The sequence below is a fragment of the Piliocolobus tephrosceles genome, chromosome 4 (assembly GCF_002776525.5).
Source record: "Piliocolobus tephrosceles isolate RC106 chromosome 4, ASM277652v3, whole genome shotgun sequence".
Classification (NCBI taxonomy): domain Eukaryota; kingdom Metazoa; phylum Chordata; class Mammalia; order Primates; family Cercopithecidae; genus Piliocolobus; species Piliocolobus tephrosceles.
In genome coordinates, this window is record NC_045437.1 from 58918825 (window position 1) to 58939964 (window position 21140).

Genomic DNA, 21140 nt, shown 5'->3' on the forward strand with positions numbered 1-21140 from the left:
GATACTGGGGGTTCAGTAGTGAGGTCCAAGTCAGATACAGTCTTTGTCCTCATAGTATGTAAAATAGTCAAATCTAATGGGGAATACAGAAATAGGCGATGACAAAATAAACTGTATTGTGAGGAGTGCTATAGGGAAGCACAGTGAGCTCAAAGGAGGCACATGAACAATATTTGGTTGCCTGTGTGTACCAGGAAGTGTGCTAAAAGCTGAGTTTACAGTTAACTAACAAAATAGACACTGTCCTTGCCATTGTGAAACTTACTATTGGTGAAAATCAGTGTTGACTCAATAATTACATACATGCATACATGTGATGTTGCTATAAAGGAAAACACAAGTTGTGATGAGAGGCTCTATCAAGGGTTCTTATTTAGACTGAGTGTTGAAGGACCATGGATCAGAGGTTAAGACATTTAGGCTGAGACTTACCGTTTGGAGATAGTCACCAAAGTAGGGGAAGAGAAACGTTCCAGGTGGAAAGAACATCACTTGCTAAGGCCTGGGGCAAGTGGGAACAGGAGAATGTATTGAGCAGAATGTTTGCTATGGTTATGCCATTGTGTGCAATGAGGGGTAGAGGCAGAGGGAAGGACCAGGGATGCGGATGAAGAGTGACCAGGATCACATCACCAGAGCCTACTCAGCACAGGAAAGTGTCTTGACTTTACCTTGAGTGGAATGGAAGAGCTACTGAAGTGTTTTAAACATGAAGGACATATGAGCAGATTGGTATCTTTGGAAATTCGCTGTGGCTTCTGTAGTAGATTGAAGTGTGGGATGAATTAGGAGGCCTGGAGACTAGGAAGTAGGAGGCTGTTACAGGAACCTCAGCTAAACAGTTCACTATAGAGTAATGCTGGGAGTGTGAGCTCTGGGGCCACAATGTCTCGGCTTAGTCTCACTTGTATCACTCAATAGCTGGGAAGCTCTGAGCAGCCATTTTTCTTCTCTGGCCTTCGGTTTTTGCTTCTGTAAAATAAGGATGATGATAACAATGATGCTTATCTCATAGGGTTGCTGTGGGTTTATCACCATTTAGTGCTCAGAGCAGTTTGTGGCCCATTCTGGGACTCTGATATTCATAACTATAAGATAATAAATTTGTATTGCTTCGAGTTACTAAATTTCTGACAATTTGTTAAGCAGCAACAAGAAACTAATACAGGGTTTTCTGAAGAGGCCCGACAGTTGTAAGCTATAAAATCTGGGAATCAATCAGGAGATATATATATATATATATATATATTTTTTTTTAAAGACGGAGTCTCACTTTGTCACCAGGCTGGAGTGCAGTGGCACGATCTCGGCTCACTGCAACCTCCGCCTCCCGGGTTCAAGTGATTCTCCTGCCTCAGCCTCCCCAGTAGCTGAGACTACAGGCACGTACCAGTACACTCAGCTAATTTTTGTATTTCTAGTAGAGACGAGGTTTTACCATGTTGGCCAGGATGGTCTCGATCTCTTTTCCTCATGATCCGCCCACCTCAGCCTCCCAAAGTGCTGGGGTTATAGGCGTGAGCCACTGTGCCCAGCTGGTAGTATATTATAAAATAAATGATATTAGATATACTGTATTTTGTGTAGACTGTGCCCTCCAAGAAGGCTCATGGTTGAGGGGCCAGTACGGGTGGGAACTGACTTTCACTGATAAGCCTTTGCCTAGGGAAGAGATGCCTTTTGTAATTTATCCATGTAAAAGGGGCATCTTTTTCAAATTTACACATAGTCACTTTGGGTAGCTAATGGCAGCCCTGCATGGCACAAATTAAGTACTCAATAAACGATACCTGTTATTAACTACTGTATGACTGTGCAAATTATTGAACCTTTCTCTGCCCATTTTCTTCCTTTCTTTCTTTCTCTTTCTTTCTTTCTTTCCTTCCTTCCTTCCTTTTCTCTCTCTCTTTCTCTTTCCTGCCTTCCTGCCTTCCTGCCTTCCTGCCTGCTTTCTTTCTTTCTCTCCCTTCCTTCCCTCCTTCCTTCCTTCCTTCCTTCCTTCCTTCCTTCCTTCCTTCCTTCCTTCCTTCCTTCCTTCCTTTCTTTCCTTTCCTTTTCTTTTCTTTTCTTTCTTTTCTTTCTTTTTCTGACGGAGTCTCGCTCTGTCGCCCAGGCTGGAGTGCAGTGGCCGGATCTCAGCTCACTGCAAGCTCCGCCTCCCGGGTTTACGCCATTCTCCTGCCTCAGCCTCCCGAGTAGCTGGGACTACATTAGCTGGGAGTACAAGCGCCGGCCACCTCGCCCGGCTAGTTTTTTGTATTTTTTAGTAGAGACAGGGTTTCACCGTGTTAGCCAGGATGGTCTTGATCTCCTGACCTTGTGATCCGCCTGTCTCGGCCTCCCAAAGTGCTGGGATTACAGGCTTGAGCCACCGCGCCCGGCCTCTCTGCCCATTTTCTTATGTGTAAAAAGGTAATAATGATCCCTACATAATAAAATTGGTTATAAGAATTATATTAATATATGCAAAACACTGAAAATAGCTGGTACAAATAAAGCATGCCAAAAAGAAAAATAGGGGTAGGGAGCATTCATTCATTCAACGATGTTTGAGAGTCAGCTATGCAGAAGCACAGGGCTGTAGCTTGGGAGACAGACAGATATGTCCCTGTCCTCATAGGGTAAACAAAAATTTCTCCTGATAATGAATTAAAGCTGTGATGTGTTATAAAAATGAATTATAGGAAATGGGGACAATGAGGAAGATTGGAGAAAGTTTAGAAGTACAAAGAACAAGACTGATTTAAAAAGCTGATTCCAGAAAGATTGGAATGGTTTCAAGAAGGAGGGCAAGGTTGACCATGTTGCCCATTCTCAGAGTTAGAACCGAATTACGTAGCTAACTTTGTCTATGACTTAAGAAATGAACTGGGATAGAAATTAAAATGCACAATAATATATTTAGAATTTATTTGTCACACTGCAAAATTCCGTGAAGGTTAGAAAGAAAGATATATATACACACACACACACACACACATATGTATATGTGTATATGTATACATATATATGTATATTTCACTGATTTTTAAGCATTTTATATAACATGAAAGATTTCTTACTTAAAATTATGAAGTAGCAAATGAAGTCTGGATCCCGGATCATTGTAGACATTTCAAGATTTGATTTAATTTATCATCTTTTTTCCCTTTTGAACTGGGAACAATGCCCTGATGATCTATTTGAAGAAGAGATGTGATAGTATCCTACGTGACTGTGCTTGCTCTATTCTATTTGCTGTTTCCTGTTTAATTCTGATGGTGTTGTGGATAAATGAGACCACCTTTCCTGGGGCGATTTATGAAAGCACTGTGGAACAGAGTACAGAACATGGTGGAATATTCTTGGGTGATTTCAGTAGTTCAGGATTACTCTCAGATCCAATTATTCTTCAGAGCTTTGCTGAGGGCTTAGGGTACCCTAGGCAATATAACGTTTCTTTGATATGCTCCTCAGTATTTCTTCTTTTTAAAGAATCCCCAAGAGGAATTGCATCTGAAACTGTAGCTAGTGCCATTCCTTTTTGCTCTCCTTTTTCTCCTCCTTTCTTTCTAAAAATTCAAAGTGATGATTGTGCTTTTTTGCGGGGAGAGAGATGGCAAAAAGTGTCCACTGGAATTTATAGGCATGCAGGGGAAAACTGCTTTCCCAGACAACATTATGGTGCTAACACTCAGTTGTTATTTTGCGGGATTGTTTTTGAACTGAAGGAAAATGTGTAGCAGCACTATTAGATAAATCAGCAATCCTAACTCACCTTATCTTTCAAGGAAAGGAAGGCTTGGTGACAGTGTTGAGGACTGTGGTAGTCACAATAACAGCCACTCAAAGATGTCTCTGGAACCTATGAATATGTTTTGGCAAGAGGGGAATAAGTTCATCAATCAACTGAACATGAGATGGGGAGATTACCCTGGATTATCTGGGTGGGCCCAATGTAATCACAAGGGTCCTCAAGATGGAAGAATGAGGCAATAGAGTGTCAGAGTGACACAGCATGAGAATGTCAAGCATCACCCAGTCATTGCTGGCTTGAAGACGGAGGAAGGGGCCATGAGTAAAGGAATAAGGACAGTCCTTGGAAGCCAGAAAAAGCAGGAAAATAGATTCTGCTCTGGAGCTTCCCAGAAAGGAATGCAGCCCTGTTGATTAGGCCAAGAAGATACCTTCTGGGCCTCTGATATCCATAACTGTAAGATTATAAATTTCTATTCTTTTTTCACTAGTTTTTTCTTTAGGTAGTTACAATAGCAACAGGAAACCAATACAGGAGTTTTCTGAAGAGCCTGACGGTTGTAAGCTGTAAGAATCTGGAGATCAGGTAGTCTATATTTGTAAAATAAATGATATTAAACATTTCAGAAGTGGTTTGCAACTCTCAGGCAAGTCATTATTGAGTTCAACAAGACTCTAGAGGAAGAAGTAGCCCCTAAAAATAATAAAAAACCCATGAAGGTCTATACAGGTCGAGTAAATGAGGGAGACTAGCCTGGTTGGAAGAGAATAGGGAAGCGGGGGGAGTGTCATTGACCAGAGAGTACATGGCCAGCTCCTCATGGTGATTGTTGCCATGAGGAAATGTGATCACTTTTGCTAGATCTAGGTTTTTTCAAAAGAAGCCTACATTTTGGAACGTGATGTAAATTATCCTAATATTTAACTCTAGACAATTTAAGTAAAAACCAACAACAAACCAAACGAACCTCAACACAGGATGGCTATGGCCTGTGGGCCACTGGTCTGAGACAGCGAATCTAGAATTGCAGTCAGCTGGAGTGACTTGTATTTTCACAGTTCTGAGTGTAACACCCACCGTTCCACTTTAGAGTCGAAGAAAGTGACGTAGGAGAGTTAATAATTGAGCTAGTCAATGGTAAACATAAGGTTTCAAATTGCGGTGTGTCTGATTGCCAAGGCCAAGTTTTTTTCCATCTCACTGCCTCTAAGGCAAAGGAGGAGATTAATAATGCGGAGATAAAAGGAGACATGGAAGGAAAGCGTTTAATATTTACTAAGCACAAAATGTCTACCAAGCATTGACCCAGAGATTTTCAGCACATTATCCTTTAAGTCCCACAACAATTTTAAGAGGTAAGAAATATTCTAATTTTCCAGGGAAGAAACCTAAGTCCAGGAGAGGTCAAGTAACTTGTACTTGGTCACACGGAGAATAAGTGTCAAAGGAAATTCAAAAGAACACATTTTCTCAGTGATTACAGGTTTTAGAGAAGAGGAACAATGCTTCCTCTGGGCCTGAAGAAAAGAATGAAATAAGGGCTGCAAGGGAACATGCAGGTATTCACACTGCAGGAGCTTGTCTCTCTTGGTGCCAGTGGGAGGTGAGGCTATCTGTTAAGCTTAAGAATAGTTTATAAGGGGAAGCAGGTGTCAGACTGGATATTGCAGGAGAAAAGAGGCTGCCACCAGGGTGACCTGTACAGGAGATGGAGACATGGGTGGAATCAATTGGTGGACCATTGAGAAAGGCCAACAGACAGGAAGGCTTTGAGTGGAAAGAATGTACAGACCCTTGCTTCTTTCCTCAGCATCCCTTGCAGGTGGTAAACAGAGAGGAGCTGAGTGCCAGGACTAGCCATTGGCTTTGTAAAAGTTGAAACCTTAAGAAAACAGGGTGGCTCAACTTCATTAGCCAGCAGGAAATGCAAATGAAATCTACAGTACCACATCAATACCATTTGACATCCATCAGGATGGCTAAAATAAAAAAGACCGACAATGCTGTGTGTTGTGAGATGGTGGGGCACCTGGAATGCTCCTAGACTGTTGGTGAGAGTGTAAACTGTTAGATTCAGTATCTATGACCGTTTTCAGTATCTATGAATGCTGAACATATGTAATATCCTATAGCCTAGCAATTCTGTTTTTATAGGTGTATGTCCAGTGGAAATGTGTACATTTCTGTACTGAAAGATATATGCATATAGTAGCATTATTTATAATGGTGAAAAATGCAAACAACTCACTAATGTTTGGTGTAGTGACAAAATGAAATACACAGCAATAAAGAAGAATGAGCTTCAATACATACAATATGGATGAATCTAAAAATATAATGTTGATCAAAGCATCCAGATACAAAAGAGTGCCTCCATGATTTCATTTACATAAAGCTTACAATCAGAACTCTGGTGTTAGAAGTCAGAATGGTAGTTATATTTCAGGGAAGAAGGTGCCTGAGATAGAACATAAATGGACTTCTAGGGTGCTGCAATATTCTAATTTTTAAAATTTTATTACCTGACTGTGTTCACTTTGTGAAAATCCACTGCCTTTATGATTTGTGTACTTTCTGTGCATGTATTATGTTTCAATAGAGAATTAAGATAAAAAAATATAATGGGAGTCTAGGATCGTGACAGGGCAGTGTTGAAATTGTTGACAAGTGCAACTAGCAAAAAAGGCTGAGTTGTTTAATGCATTCCCGATTATACTGGGTAAAGGGAGCTGGGGGAAATTAGGGACACAACAACGGTGACAGGAGAGAGAGAATCACCACATGGGGGACTGAATGGGGAACAACGTCTTGCTATGACGAAGTCCACCATGTACCTGTCATGGGATTGATGACAAAATATTACACCAGCTGCATGGCTATATCTAATCCTGTTTCAGAAGATGTCAGCAAAGGCCATTAGCTTAGTGCAACCTGTGAAGGAGTTGGTTGTTTAAGGTGGATACAGAATAGATCCTGACAGCTCACTTCTTGACCTTGTTTAATTTTTGTCTGTTAGTTCAGCACTAGAATTCTGTACAAAAAATTTAAGGCTGCAATATCATATTAAGCAAATTATATGCCTTGAAAACAAAGCTTTTGCTAGAGTTGTGAGCTCACATATGATTTCTCCTGGTTTGTGGTCTCCTAGGGAGAGAAATGCAGCAGGTTGATGATAATGTAAACAGCTAAGTTCCCTGGGTGGCTTTAAAGGGAAAGGGACAATTCACTCATTTTATGTATTTACTAAAATCGCCTTCTCTCTCTCACTTTCTCTCTCTCTCACACACACACGTGCACACACACACACGTGCATACACATGCACGCGCACACACACACACACGCACAAAACTAGATTTGGGAGCCTTGTTTTAGAAATGTCTCATCACTATCTGGGTATCTTGGTTAAAATAGAAAGGCCACTTGTCTTACCAATCAAAGGTTAAAAAATGTTCTTAAAGGATTAATTTCCAAAATTGCTTTCAAATAGCATGGCTGACCAGCTTTTAGCAGTCATTATTAATGAGAATGGTGGAAAATTACGGTCAGGTTTGCATTTTCTTTCTTCTTATTACTTCCTTCTCTTCTAGGTTGATTTGTATTCTTACCTTTCCTTATATATTGCTTATCTTCCCACAAATTTCATGAAGATAATTTTTAAGTAAGTTTCATTTTTAATTTTCCCTTAGTTCCAGAGATTCTGTTGAATGTAGTTGATGATATGTTGTTATGACACCTCTAATGGATTATAAATAGTCCATTGTATAGCATATACCAAAGACACCTTCTGATTGAATATGCAAATTGGGGCCTTTTAAGAATGGAAGGGGGTGCTATGAATAATTACACCAGGGCAATGGCTGTGAACCAGCACCATCTTGGACAAACTGGGATGTATGGATACTCTACCCAGAGGCCTCCGGGGCTGGAGCTGGCCTTGTGAAGGCTCTGTCCTGTGAGGGCAGCTGCTTTCCGGCCTAGCCACTCTGGACTGAAAATTCACAGGTGTTCACTCAGCTAGGTTTTCTCTCTATAATAAATCCTGCAGGGGTTCTCTAATTTAGGACTTTACAGAGGCATTAATTGAAAAAATAAAAAATGAAACTAATGCTAGGAATGAGCATCATAAGTCCTAATTACAAATAACATCTGTGGATACTACATGAAAGGTTTTGGATATTATTTACCAGTTCTTCCTTACTAAGAGTCTGGTTAAAAACTCATGAGTGAATATCACTCACAGAATGGCCTTGATTCACGTCTGGTCTGATTTTTTTTTGTGCATGTTGACTTCTCATGTGAGCGCTTTTCCTGCAGACCCCACACTTAGTCTTATATGGTCTTCATCCTACTCTGCTTTGTTCTGGGGCGTGGCTTTCATATGTTAGGATCTTATGAATAGAAGCAGACAAATCTCAATCTCATTAAACACAAGGTTTTCGTTGGGTTTTCTAAAGGCAAGGTAAGGAAGTCCCTATGTCATGGACCGTGGTGCTCATGCTCCTCGTGGCTTGTCCCTGGGCCTGGCTCATGAGGTTTCACTCCCACTCAACCCCCATCTGTGTCCTGCCTCTCTCCGCCTTGGTGCTCTGGTCAACTGACTCACTGTTCTGTCCTGTGCACTCTGTTCCTAGCTGTGGGAGTTATTGGGTATTCAAGAGGCTTAATGCCTGCCTCATCTTTCTGTGGGTTCTGAACCCATGGGGAAATAAAGACATGGAATCAGAGGAGGATCAAAATGTCCTCTCTGCTAATGGTACCCCTTGTTCTGGTGATGGGTTCCCTGGCCTGCCCACCATTCCTCTCTGTGCTGAACTCACCTCTTCAGTCACAAACAAAGCAGCAGCACCTGCCCTGGTGGCTTCAAACAAGGAGGACAGAAAAACATCTGTGCTGTCAGGCTGGTGGCCAGTGCAGAGGGAGAGTGGAAAAGGGGAGGAAGACAGGTAAGAAGAGAAAGAAAATGGCATAGAAAGCGGGGAGGAGAGAGGAAGACAGACAGGGTGAGGGGAGAGTGGGGCTCAAACAAGCAGAACACAGAGGAGAGAAGGAGTGGGAGGGCAAGAAACTGAGAGAGGCTGCCAGCACCATGGCTGGGTGATGGGTGTGTAACGAATCTGTATGAGTCCATTCTCACACTGCTATAAAGACATATCTGAGATGGGGTATTTTATTAAGAAAAGAGGTTTAGTCGGCTCATGGTTCTGTGGACTGTCCAGGCTTCTGCTTTTGGGGAGGCCTCAGGAAACTTGCAATCATAGTGGAAGGCCAGGGAAAGCAGGCACATCTTCACCTGGATGGAGCAGGAGGAACACAGAGAGAAGGGGGAGTGCTACACACTTTCAACAACCAGGTCTTCTGAGAACACTATCTTGAGAACTATAAGGGGGACGTCCCGCCCCCATGATTCAATCACATTCCACCAGGCCCCTCCTCTAACACTGGGGATTACAATTCAACATGAGATTTGGGTGGGGACATAGAGCCAAACCATATCAGAATCTTTCCCAAGGATCAAATAATTCACTCTTCTGGCCCTCACAGAAAATGAATGAATGCTAGAGCAAAGGAAAGCACTGCTTTCTCAATACCAACAGGTGTTGATGGTAATTCCTGTTTCATGCGTTAAAGCAAGATGTGGCCAGAGGGAGAAAAGGGTCCCCCTAACCCCCACATCCTGCCAACCTCCCTACCCCGGAACACAGGTCATGATATTCCCAGTGAAACTTAAGTACATCTGGAGCCTGTGACTACCAGAATGTTACTATTCAGCCATTTCATGCACAGTGCCCTAGGGGTTGCAATGGCATTCCTAGACAACTGCAATGCCTTTCCAACATTGTTGCTGAGGAATGTGAAGCCACATCTTTTTCACCAGTAAACTGCAGAACAGGAGCGTTCTGTCTGCAGGAGGAGGGTACGACCCTTCCTATTTTAAATAAAGAAAACTTGTTATTATTGTTGTTGTTATTTTATAAAATGGGAAGTTTATGAACATAATGGAGATCTGTTCTTTGAAATATTTGCAGCTTGGATAAAACCAGGGAATTGTAGAGCATCAGAAACATTTCAATGAATCAAAATAAATCTCTTTCTCCATAACGCTTCTTTCATATTTACTGTCTCTAAGATCTGAAAAAGAACGCTCAGTAATGACGTACAGAATGTGCTTTCTCTGGAGAGGGCAGGGCAGAACAGGACAGATCAGGGCAGGACAGGACAGGCAGCTATTTCAGTCCAAGGGGAAGCAGGGGCTCATGTTAGAGTCTGGGGACTTAGCCCTGGTGATTCCTCCAAAAGAGTCATAGGAACACTTGAGCTGTGTCCTTCTGATAGTCTCAGAAAAAATCAATTTAGTATTCAGTGCTTATTCTTCAGGTTCAAATAGCACAGAAGACTGTAATGACAAGCATACTGAGCCAGGGCATCAGGACTCCCACTGGAAAGCCCAGAGTAGCCAGGTCCCAGCAGGAGGGAGAAACATGAAATTGAACTGTGAGATAGGACAGGAGGAATTTCAGATTAGTACAACTGGACAGCTTGTAGAAACTCATATTCTATTAAGGAGTAAGAAAGATGACCTGGTTTGGGCTATTAGGATGAAAAAAAGAAAATGTTTTTTCAAAGTTTCCATTTGTTATAGAATTTTTTTTTTTTTTTTTTTTGAGATGGAGTTTCGCCCTTGTTGCCCAGGCTAGAGTGCAATGGCATGATCTTGGCTCACTGCAACCTCTGCCTCCCAGGTTCAAGTGATTCTCCTGCCTCAGCCTCCTGAGTAGCTGGGATTATAGGTATGCACCATCACGCCTGGCTAATTTTGTATTTTTAGTAGACATGGGGTTTCTACATGTTGGTCAGGCTGGTCTCGAACTCCTGACCTCAGGTGATCTGCCTACCTCGGCCTCCCAAAGTGCTGGGATTACAGGGATGAGCCACCTTACCCAGCCGTTATAGAAATTTTATTGACAAAAAATTCTTCTTGTAAATTACTTTTTATCTCCCAAAACAACAACAGTTCTCCGAGGAGACTGTGTATCTACCCACCCAGAAGGCATGTTCACCAGGACAGAGTGATCTCAAAGATTAGGATGAGTGGTTGGAGCTTGGATTTAATTTTCGCCTCTCTTGTTCTGGTGTGACACTCACTTATTACCCTTTTTCAAAAGTTCTAGAATCTGTTTCATTTAAGAGGTTAAAAAATGAGTAATTGATAAAAAAATTCAGATATTCATGCCCTTTTAATCTCTTAACTTGCCAGGTAAATCTCCTGATTGAATTTCATGTGCATGTTTATTTCATTTGCATTAAGTTTAAATTCTTCCAGGGCTATGCTGCTGCATCTGTTTATGCAGATTCTTCACTGCACAAGTTGGCTGGGCTGCAGGGGGTAAGTGCAGAAAGGCAGCCACGCTTTGCTTAGCCAAGCCATGCAGTGTGATGTGAGTCTGTGCCAGCCCAGAGGGAGGGGCATCTTTTTCTATTTCACGCAAAGGGCTAGTTAGTGGCCTTGATTGCCACTAAGGTTCATTGGCATCATGGCCACCCTGAGATGTGTCTGCTTCATGCACATTGTTGTCTGGTAAATGCTTTTGATGATGGTCCTACATATATTTCAATTCAGTGGGAACATTCTATGTGTTTTACTTAGGGAGAACTTCACCCCAAGTGCCTTGTACTTGAAACAATAGTGGTATTTTAGCCTTTGAAGACACTTGGTGTATGATCTGAACTTTTGCTTCTCTTGATCTTTGGGGCAGTTATACTTGAGGGTAAAGAGGCCTCAAATTGCTTGGTGTCCTACAAATAAACATAAAGAACTTAGCTTAGATCTAAAAACCCTGAGAAATGGGGAAAAAAAAGCCTGCTATCTCCACAAACAAGGGGAAAGGCAGTAGGCAGGAACAGAATGGAAGTCCATGGAAGATGCTGTGACTCCTTTCCTGCTCAGCACCTCAAGTCCTGGTTCTTGCTTTCTTGAAGAACAAGCAGAAATAGTGGGAGTTAGAGGTCTGGAAATGGCCAGATTCCCTTTTTTTTTTTTGAGACGGAGTCTCACTCTGCCATCCAGGCTGGAGTGCAATGGCCAGATCTCAGCTCACTGCAAGCTCTGCCTCCCGGGTTTATGCCATTCTCCTGCCTCAGCCTCTTGAGTAGCTGGGACTACAGGCGCCTGCCACCTCGCCCGGCTAGTTTTTTGTATTTTTTTAGTAGAGACGGAGTTTCACTGTGTTAGCCAGGATGGTCGTCTCGATCTCCTGACCTCGTGATCTGCCCACCTCAGCCTCCCAAAGTGCTGGGATTACAGGCTTGAGCCACCACACTCGGCCTTTTTTTTTTTTTTTGAGATGGAGTCTCACTCTGTCACCCAGGCTGGAGCATAGGTGCATGATCTCGGCTCACTGCAACCTCTGCCTCCTGGGTTCAAGCAATTCTCCTTCCTCAGCCTCCCGAGTAGCTGGGATTACAGACATGTGCCATGATACACAGCTAATTTTTGTATTTGTAGTAGAGACAGGGTTTCCCCATGTTGGCCAGGCTGATCTCGAATTCCTGACCTCAGGTGATCTGCCTGCCTCAGCCTCCCAAAGTGCTGAGATTATGGGGGTGAGCCACCGTGCTTGGCTGAAATGGCCAGATTCTTAGATGGCCTGAACTATGTAAGTCTGTTGTTTGATTTGGTTAATCTGAGGAATACAAAGTTCAAGAAGTGTTGTAATCTCAGTGCCCTTGGTACAAGAGTGCCTGCTCTAAGCCTTCACTGTTCAGGGAAACTTGGTAATTTAGGTGTGATATATTTGTCTATCTATTAATTCATCCATCCAACTATTTATCTATGTTATTTCTTTATTACCAAAGAAGGCTTGCTTGCACAGATTGGGCAGGTGTTGTAAATGAATGATGCAGAGAAAGATTTTAAAAAAGTAAGTAGTGGGAGGGACTTGGCAAATAGAGTATTTCCCTATCTATAGGGAGTGGCCACTGTCAATCTTGGGATTCTTGTCTTGCAGAAAGGCAAACATGCAGCTTTAGGGGAGTCCATATCTTCTGACGTTTCAAAAGGAGCTAGAAATCAAGATGTGAATTTGGATTATTAAATGTTGACAATTAATTCAAATGTTTGTGCTAACATTGCAAGACTTCTCCTCATGTTGTTGTATGGCAAGGTGGAGAAAAATGTGTTGGGCACATTAGGTATTTATAACCTCTGCTCTGGTATATAAGTTTGCCCTTAGAAATATGTTCCTGTATTATTTGTAATAATTTGTTTGTAACCTCTGCTCTGGTATATAAGTTTGCCCTTAGAAATATGTTCCTGTATTATTTTAAAGTTGAGTGGAAAGCTTCTCTACTTTTAATGAGTTTTAAAAGAGAGATGTCATCTACTTATCCCTCTATCGTCTGGAGGATAGGCTAGTTATGTCATTTGGATTATACAAATAAACATTGTTGTTGGTTATTTAAACAAAATGTATTTTCTACAGCAAGTCTATCAAGGTTTCTAAAATGTGGTTCTTCATGGGCTTCCAAGGAGGTTTAGGATTGGCAGTGAAAAGAAAGGAATGGGAAGGACACTTACATTTCTGCTTCTTGGGATAGAGGTGTTCTGTATATCTTGGTTTCAAAAACAGATATTTAATCTTTTAGGCACTTTAATCTACATTTCTAAGAAGAAATAGGAACCTTTTTGATAGAAATGCCACCTGTCTTAATGACTGAGCACCAATGGCACTCTGCCAAGTTGAAAACAAATCTAGGCAAATTTAAATTGGGCTGGCATTTCACAGAACTGGTGCAAGCATGGTTCATAAAGTTTATTTTTTTTTTTTGCTTGAGGAAAAACGACATTTTACTGATTCTGTGTAAGAAAACTTTTATGTTTTTTATGAAAGACTATTAAGATCAGAATGAAATATCACAGAATTCAATATTTTATGATAGTATTTAATATTTTATGTTTTATAATGTATTTTAATACAAATAATATTTTACAATAGAGCTGATTATTTTTCTAATGCTTTCCTAAAGAAATTCTGTAAAGATCCACATTATTGCTAGTCCAGTGATAAAGCATGTAATTTCCCCTATCTTCAATTTTTCCTTCCTGTCCACCCTCTACAGTAGTTGACACTGATCTTCTGATAGATCCTGTCTTGGATAATACACTACACTGACAGAGTAAGAATTCAGAAAATAGCTCAACAAAATCCCTCAGTTTGGCTGGCCTTTCTGAAAAGACAAGTGTGAGCGGCCTGAGGAGAACCTGGAACTCAGGTATTCTCTGTTTCAAACTCAGGAAGGCCTGGGTGAATTCCTGGTAGAGCTGGTAGCACTAGCTTTCTATTATGAATATTGAGAAGTTTGACCAATTTTATCAGGCTTCTGGAGTGATATTTGCATATCTATAATTAATGTTACTTTTCTACTTAACACTCACCAGTAACTTCCACCTACATGGGCCAGCCCATGTAGTTCAAGGTAAAGATCTTGGATTTTATTCTACATAAGGTAAAGATCTCGAACTACAAGATCTTGAACTACCGAAGATCTTCAATTACATGGGCTGGCCTCTGCCGTTCTCTCCAACGTCATCTCCAGTGACACTGGCCTTCTTTCTCTTCTTCAAATAGACTAAGCTCTTTCTCACTTCAAGCTCTTTGTTGAACCTGCTAGTCCCTGTTTCTAGATGGCTCTTTCCCCAGATCATTGGCTTCTTTTCATTTGGGTCTCAAGTTAAATATGACCTTCTTAGAGAGATCTCCTCTGGTGATGCAACTTCTCCCATCACAGTATCCCATCACTCTGTTTTATTTTCTTCATAGCCCTTACTTGAACTAATCTTACTTATTATTTGCCTCTCATTTAAAATATAAGCCTTGTGAAAGTAGTACCTTCTCTTTTGTACTTTACTGCTATGTTTTCAGAATCAAGGACAGTATCTGGCATGAAGTGGGTACTGAAAAGAATTTGTTAGATGGACGAATTACAATTTGCCCACATTCGGTGGCTTTACTTGCAATCTTTTTTACTCTTGATTGGAATATAATTTTAGTATTTGGAAGGGATGGAAAGAATAGGGTTAGAGGGTAGTGAGGAAATAGTAAAAAAAATGGTACTGTTGGAATTAGCTACATGATTTGAGCAGCAAATTCCAAGTATGGCCTTAAAACAGAAAAAGAAGCAAATAATGAACTACTTGAAAGTCAGACTGTATGATTATCTTATGGTAGATATAGTTATATAAATCATGCACACTCAAAGCTTTACCTCTATAATTCTGATAAGAATGGGAAGGCTGATGACATTTTTGCAGACCATTAAATAAATGTAGTGAACTTCTAGTTTGCTTTGAACCAATCTGCATGGCTGATAAATGCTTTTCCAATAGAAAGAAGGGAAAACATTGATAAGCACAGCTAGAGTCAGTTTTTAAAAGGAATTTTCCCCCCACCACCCTGAAATTCTGTGATCATTCATATAATTGTTTAGAAATGGCTCACTGGGAACCAAGGTCAACATAATTAATCTTTTAAACATCAAACAAAAATAAAATAATATTTTTCTTTCTTTCTTTCTTTCTTGAGATGGAGTCTCATTCTGTCACCCAGTCTGGAGTGCAGTGGCATGATCTCAGCTCACTGCAACCTCCACCTCCCAAGTTCCAGTGATTCTCCTGCCTCAGCCTCCCGAGTAGCTGGGACTACAGATGCCTGCCACCATAACTGGCTAATTTTTGTATTCTTAGTAGAGAGAGAGTTTTGCCATGTTGGCCCAGGCTAGTCTCAAATTCCTGACCTCAGGTGATCCACCCACTTCAGCCTCCCAAAGTGCTGGGATTACAGGCGTGAGCCACTGCACCTAGCCAGAAATAAAACAATATTTCTTATCTGTACCCTAAGACATGTTGGACAGGGAGACGTCCCATGAAGCTGATGAAATTTTAACTTAATGCAATAAATAATCCATTGAGATTTAACCCTCATCAATCATCATCCTTATTGTTACCATGTGGCAGAAAAATGTGAAATTCTGTTAAATGTTATATCTTGATGGAAAAATATGAAATCCTTGTAAATAAAACTTGAAATTCTCAGGTTCCCAAAAGGTGACCCATCTGACCTTCTATTCATCTTTTTAAGACATGAAACAAAGGAAAGCAAAATGGGTTTCTGTGTCCAAAAGAATTTCATCAACACCAGTCCATGGGAACAGATCAGACATAGGGAAGGTGGGTCTCATGACACTTTTTGGTTTATTTCACATCTCTTGAGCAGAGCTCTCAATATAATCTCCTCAACAAGAATGTGTATTGCATTTCTGTGGGACATAAATTGCCTTCTCTCCTCTCTATTCCCAGCACTGATTACAATCTTCAGCAGAAAGCAGAGTTTTAAATTCTTGTAGAATTAATAAATAGATAAGAATAAATGTATTTAGGAGGAGACAAGGACACAGTCTGTAATTTAGGTGAGTAAAATCAGAAACTATGAATCTGGACTGTGACATGGTCCTGGCTCACTATTATTTTTTTACAAATTTTAGAATTTGGAGTTTTATTCGCTTTATCAATTAGTGTGGGCTAATATGTGCTGCTGTGATGTGGATTAAACAACAACAATTTATTTCTTGCTTATGCTGTCTATTGTGGGTCAGCTGAGTGCTCTGTTCATCCTTGTCACTCAGGCATGGGTTGATGGAGCATCCACCATCTCAAACGTTGTCAATTACCATACTTGGGAAGAAAGGAAACTCTAAAGGATGTTACCCTAGGTGATTAAATAAGCTCATGTAGAAATGGAACATGACACTTCAACTCAAAACTCATTGAACAGAATTCAGTGTGCCTGGCCCCACCAAAATCATCCACAAGGGAGGGCAGAAAGTCTAATTGTGAACAGAACTAATGATATTTACTTAGTTTTTATCTGCTTGATTTTTGGCACAGACTGATTTATTAGAGTGGAGAAGGTAAGCTGATTATCAAAGAATGTCCTATTTTCCTCATGTACTTACTACTGATTTATTGAATCATGATTTCATTCTTTAATATATTTTGCATCAATGATTGATTAATTTTCACAGCTACATCAAGTAACTAATTATTGATTTACTAATCAATTATTAAATTCTACAAATTAAATAATATTACAAAGTAAATTCAATCCTTGATTGTAGCCAACATTTATTGGGAAACAGTTCATGGGAACAGATCAGACATAGGGAAGGTGGGTCTCATGTGCTTGATCATCTACTATGTACTTGATCACTATGCTAGATACTACCTTGTATGGCTTTGCTGAATTATTGTTAAGTCTTCACTCACTTAGCTAAGCTCAGAAATGAATACATCTCAATGCATGCAGAGAAGGTTCTTATTGAGGCTTACTCACTTTGTAGGGTATTGGTGGCATTTGAGATTGTGTTTTCAAAGTGCTTAGCACTGGCAATAGTGATGTTCATAATGATATTGCAAGTTGACTAGGATTTGGTAGTTCATTTCCTAAAATAATTTTTATTCAACTAATAATTCAAGTAAACAGTGCTCACTTGATGGTTCGTCATGGAGTGAAGACTGCCTTGTGAAGCTCACCATTCATTCTCTAACAGTAGCCTCCTGAGTTGGGATACTTACATAGGATTTATTTCTGATGATAACAAGAGCACAGATGACAACCATGCATGTGATAGTTTCTGGGAGAAGACTTGATGATTCAGCACTGTCCCTATAAAATGACTAAAGAAGACCCACATATAGCATTAGGTATGGATGAAGGTACTTAAATTTAAGCTTAATTAGATGTAAATCCTTAACTCCTATATTCTACTCTCTGGTGCTTTGGAGTTGGCCTCTTCATTCTCCACCCACAGAAGGGATTTTCTTCTGCTGACCACGGTTCCCCACATGTTTTCCCTTCAGTAAATAGCAGATGTGTATGGTGGTAAGTCAGTTTTGTGCCAGTGCTGTGTGAAAAGGCAGATATCCTGAATGAGGATTGTAAGTTACTTTTGTATTACACATTCTCCCTTAGCCATTTCCAAAAGCAACTGCATTTTAGTTGAATGTGAAAATTTACTCTTGATGATTTTCTCAGATTAATGTTGTCATCATAATGTTAATGGGGTAAGGCTTCCTTCTGCAAATATCTTGGAATTTAGGGCTTCTGGTCAGTGTTTTACAGCTTTGTCTGAGAAAGTATGTAATATGAGTATGTTTCTGGCACATGGCTTCAAAAAGCCAAGTCTGCTATGCTTGATTTTTGTGTGAGCAATCCCACCTGTCTGATCTCACCCCTGCTCCCAGGTCACAGATAGAGGAGACCTTGTGCCCTAGCAACAAATCACATCCACTTTAGCCCCATGGGGACATTTCAACAAGAAGGTTCTTGTTGAGGCTTACCCACTTTGTAGGGTACTGGTGGTGTTCGAGATTGTGTTTTCAAAGTGCTTAGCACTGGCACAGGGCTACAACTTGCAACATAATTATGAAATACCTTAACAAAAGGTATTTACAAAAGCAAGAGAGGTTGAATGTGAGGAAGGAGCATATCATGTTGGGTAAGGAAACATGACACTAGAAACATGGGAGAAGGTGTGCGTTGGGAGGGGGTAGATGGATGAGAAAGAGACCAGGTGAATAAGACACCAATTTACCAAATGATTCCATAATATTAGTGCACAGATAATGCACAGTGTACAACAACAGCTTTGGGAAAGGCAAACTGACTGTCTATAAAGGCCAGAAGACATTTTATAAGATGTATTTTACTGAAAGTGTTGTCCTTGTGAAAAGGTTTTGGGCATATATTTTAAGAAGTCTTTAGGGAACAAGCAAATTTTCCTTTTTGTTGCCCTTTCTAAGAATAAGACATAAATAGGAAGTTCCATCCTTTTATTTGTTCTATTCAAATATTTATAGGGGAAAAAATCAGCTACTACTTCTTTATAAGACCCACCTTCGGAACTCATTATTTTTCCAAGGTGCCTTGTTCTTATAACAATATTTTTTCTATGTTTGTTTGTTTGTTTATTTATTTATTTTATTGAGATGGAGTCTCACTCTGTCACCTAGGCTGGAATGCAGTGGTGCGATCTCGGCTCACCATAGCCTCCACCTCCGGAGCTCAAGTCATCCTCCCAACTCAGCTTCCTGAGTAGCTGGGATCACAGGCATGTGCCACCATGCCCAGCCAATTTTTTTTGTTTTTGTTTTTGGTGGAGATGAGGTTTTGCCATGTTGCCCAGGCTGGTCTCAAACTCCTGAGCTCTAGTGATCTGCCTTCGTTGACTTCCCAAAGTGCTGGGATTACAGACGTGAGCCACTGTGCCCTGCCTATAACAATATTCTGTTTAGGCTGTGGAAGACCACACATATTCTCACTTAAACACTTAGAATGGAAGCCACCTGAAGACAGAAGTTATATCTTCACCCTTGTCACCCCCACATAATATGTGCCCAATTGATGTCTTTTGAGTAATTAAATGAATGAATTAATGAATGAAGACAGACCTAAGACTCCTAATAGAAAGAGAATAAAAACCTATGTCTCTTTGTCCGTCTACAGTAAAAAGATTACCTAAATATCATATATAACACCAGTGCACATATCTTGTTTGCTAGTGATTTGATTTCATTTATTTCTGTTATTTAAATTCAGGGAAAAACATAGGTAGTTTTTTCTTGTAGTATCTCAACACTGAACTTGAATGAAACCTTATTAAATAATGTGCAAAATTAACTATTATATTTTTCTGCCAAGGGGCTTTGGCATTTTGCTTTGGTAAATTATGTAGCTTCTCTGGAAGACTCAGGCCTTGGGATGACAGGCCTGTATCACCATGGGTGACATGGGTTGGGAAAGATGGATGTCTGTCCTGTAAAGTGCCTTATGAGTGTGAAGCCAAAGGCAGTGCTTGGTACCACCCAGGGAGTATCTATCAGAAGGAGATATTTTATTGGCTTAACATACCGTACCATAACATATCTGATATAGTCAGCCAAAACAAGATTATTTATCAATGCCTCTGCCAGCTACCCATGATTGTTAAGAGAACCAAAAGCCAAATGCCATGATCAAAAAGACTGCTGAAGAAGTAAAAGGCAAAAGGATGAAGAAAAACCAGCTCAGAAACCCACGTTTTGCTTCTCTATCTCATTCCCTGGGAATCAGCAGTGTAGGAGCACCTATCTCTGCGTAATCTGTCTTCTCTGCGGGCAGAAGGGCTACTCCCTTACCACACCTGCGTCTTCACATTCTCAGCCACATCAGTCACTGGGAAGCAGACAAAGGAGCACCACAGTATAGCAGAGTGGTCAAATCTGTTGCCAGACTGCCTGGGTTCCCCTTGCTTTTCTACCACTTATTACCTAGTTACTAAACCCTCAGTGCCGCAGGGTTTTAATCTGTAAAATAGAGAAAGTAATGAAAATATTATCTCATAGGGGTGTAGTGAAGATTAAATGAGATACTATGTACTTACTACGTATTGTATGGCTTTTATTAACAAAGGCAGGGTCAGGACAACTGCATATATGTGGTAAATGGAGATGTGAAACATGTATAATTGGCCACCTAAGTTCAGTATTTGAGGATGTATGAGAAATGCTAGTTGAATAAAAACATATTGTTATTATTACTTCTGTTGTTACCATAACTATTGATGTTATTACCAAGGAGATGTTAAAAATATTTCTGTATCCACTATGGATCCTACTTCACACATGAGGGGAATAATATAACCCAAAGCTTTTAATTCTCATTGCTTCAGTTTTTCAAAAGTTTTTGTTCTCAACTTTACTGAGAGGTAGCAGAAGTCAAAAGACAGAAATCTAGTAAAAATTCCAAGTAGAAAGTCATATAAAACTTTAGTCTTTGAAATGCAATTGGTCTGGCATAACAAATAAAAATCATGCTCTAGTCCCAGGATAAGATAATTTTTTAATGAGTTGAAATAGTAGCTAATAGAAAGTTGAATATATAGATAAATGAATTGAAAAGAAGGCATGGCATGGATTATTCATAATAGGTGTTAAAAGAGCAAGAGTGATTTTTTTTTTTTTTACAAAGACAACTCAGAAAATAAGCCAGACAGTTTAAAAATGAATTCACTGCACAGCTTGGTTCTGCATTCATAAATACAATGAAGCTCAAAAAATTATATAGTAGCAGAGGCTTATGAGAAGAGCTTGGTTCTGTGGAGTGGCAACATGATAAAGTTAGATTTTTGGGGCCTCACCTAACCTGTGGGACAGCTCTCTGGCCTCCGATTTCAATTATTCCCTGCTTTTTTTTTTTTGGTATTGCTGCAACATATCTGTCTTCTGGTACCCTCTCCTTGCCCTTTCTGTCGCTTTCCACTGGGATTGAAATGCTTTTCTTTCCTCCACCTCTGTTTCTAGTTGCAGTATTT

At 40.3% G+C, this 21140-nt stretch overlaps 1 protein-coding gene across 3 annotated transcripts in view; it reads left to right on the forward strand.

The window, feature by feature from the left end:
• The window catches only part of PDE4D (phosphodiesterase 4D), a 1617209-nt gene that overhangs the window by 155487 nt on the left and 1440582 nt on the right, over positions 1 to 21140 (forward strand). The window contains exon 1 of one of the 3 annotated variants that reach the window (XM_026456091.1): positions 5209 to 5339. The exons of the other annotated variants lie outside the window; for them this stretch is intronic. The gene's annotated coding sequence lies outside the window, so the exon portion shown is untranslated. Of the gene's footprint in view, positions 1 to 5208; positions 5340 to 21140 lie in introns of those variants that run through there. 3 annotated transcript variants of the gene reach the window in all.